Source organism: Arachis duranensis, chromosome 4 (assembly GCF_000817695.3).
Source record: "Arachis duranensis cultivar V14167 chromosome 4, aradu.V14167.gnm2.J7QH, whole genome shotgun sequence".
In the NCBI taxonomy this organism is placed as follows: Eukaryota; Viridiplantae; Streptophyta; class Magnoliopsida; order Fabales; family Fabaceae; genus Arachis; species Arachis duranensis.
The window spans coordinates 49,151,149-49,153,476 of NC_029775.3; positions in this window are offsets into that span (position 1 = coordinate 49,151,149).

The following is a 2,328-nucleotide window of genomic DNA, read 5'->3' on the forward strand; positions in this document are numbered from 1 at the left end:
AACTGACCAAATAACGCAATGTTATCGCATCCACTACAGGGGAATACGTTTCTTCATAATCTATACCGGGCCTTTGTGAAAAACCTTGTGCCACAAGTCGGAATTTGTAGCGCACAACTTCATTTTTCTCATTTCTTTTTCTCACAAATATCCACTTATATCCAACAGGTTTTACATCTTTAGGGTACGGACTACAGGTCCGAAGACTTCACGTTTTGCAAGTGAGTCTAATTCAGCCTTCATGGCTTCTTTCCATTTTGGCCAATCATTCCTTTGTCGACATTCTTCAACTGATCTTGGCTCAAGATCCTTACTTTCATGCATGATATTTAATGCCACATTATATGCAAATATTTCATTGACAATTGTCTTATTTCGGTCCCATTTCTCTCCTGTAAAGACATAATTTATCGAGATCTCGTCATTTTCACAATTTTCAGGTACCTGAACATCTTCTGGCGTTAACATTATATCAGAATTTTGGACAACTGCAGGTGTCTCTACTATGTCTTTTTCAACAGGAATAGTATTTACCTCTTTTCGCTTTCGAAGATTTTTATCTTTGGAACCGACAGGCCTGCCACGCTTCTGGCGTGAATTTGCTTCAGTGGCTACTTGTCCTACTGGGACATCAATTCGAATTGGGGCATTTTCTGCCCTGCCACGCTTCTGGTGTGAATTTGCCTCAATGGCCACTTGTCCTACTGGGACATCAATTCGAATTGGGGCATTTTTCACTGGTATATAAGATTTGGTTATCCTCTTTGTATCGAAAAATACGTCAGGAAATTCATTTGCTATTCTTTGCAAATGTATAATCTTTTGAACTTCTAGTTCACATTGCCCTGATCAAGGATCTAAATGCATCAACGATGATGCATTCCAATTAAGTTCCTTTTCAGGAATCTTATTCTCTCCCCCTAATGTTGGAAATTTTGATTCATCAAGATGACAATCCGCAAACCGGGCTTTAAATACATCTCCAGTTTGTATCTCAAGATACCTCACTATAGAGGGAGAATCATATCCAACATATATCCCCAATTTTCTTTGGGGTCCCATTTTGGTGCGATTAGGTGGTGCAATGGGAACATATTTCGCACACCCAAATATTCTTAAATGGGAAACATTTGGCTGCTGGCCAAGAGCTAATTGCATAGGAGAGAACTGATGGTAACTCGTTGGCCTCAAACGAGTAAGTGCTGCGACATGTAAAACAGCATGCCCCAAAACCGAAGTTGGGAGATTTGTTCTCATAAGTAAGGGTCTAGCAATTAATTGAAGGCGCTTAATAAGTGATTCTGCTAACTCATTTTGTGTGTGAACATAAGCTATTGGATGTTCAACACTTATTCCATTAGGTATACAATAAGCATCAAAAGCTTCGGAAGTAAATTCACCAGCATTATCAAGGCGAATTGCTTTGATTAGATTTTCTGGAAATTGTGCTTTTAATCGAATAATTTGAGCCAGTAATCTCGCAAACGCTAGGTTGCGAGATGATAATAAGCACACATGTGACCATCTCGAAGATGCGTCTATCAACACTATAAAATATCTAAAAGATCCACATGGTGGATAAATAGGTCTACATATATCACCTTGAATCCTTTCTAGGAATTCAGGGGACTCAAATCCAATCTTTACTGGTGATGACTTTAAAATTAACTTCTCTTGAGAACATGCAGCACAACAAAATTCACTAGATTTAAGAATCTTCTGGTTCTTTAGTAAATGTCCATGAGAGTTTTCAATAATTCTCCTCATCATGGTTGTTTTCGGATGACCCAATCTATCATGCCAAGTTATGAATTCATTTGGGCTGGTAAACTTCTGGTTTACAATGGCATGTGATTCAATTGCACTAATCTTGTTATAATACAAGCCAGATAAAAGGGGGTAACTTTTCTAATATAATCTTTTTATTTAAATCATGAGTTGTGATACATAAATACTCATGATTTTCCTCATTCATTATTTCAATATGATATCCATTTCGGCGAATATCTTTGAAACTCAACAAGTTCCTTAGAGACTTGGTAGATAATAGTGCATTATTTATTATAAATTTTGTTCCTCCAGGAAACAAAATTATAGCTCTTCCGGAGCCTTCTATCACATTGCCTGAGCCAATAATAGTATTAACATATTCTTCTTTTGGCACAAGATGGGTAAAATATATATCACTTTTAAGAATAGTGTGCGAACTTGCACTATCCGCAAGGCAAATATCTTCAGAATATGTCCTTGCCATTTTTCTTCAAAAACAAATGATAATAATAATAAAATGAGTAGAAGTACATGCACAGTAAAATTATTCACATGAAT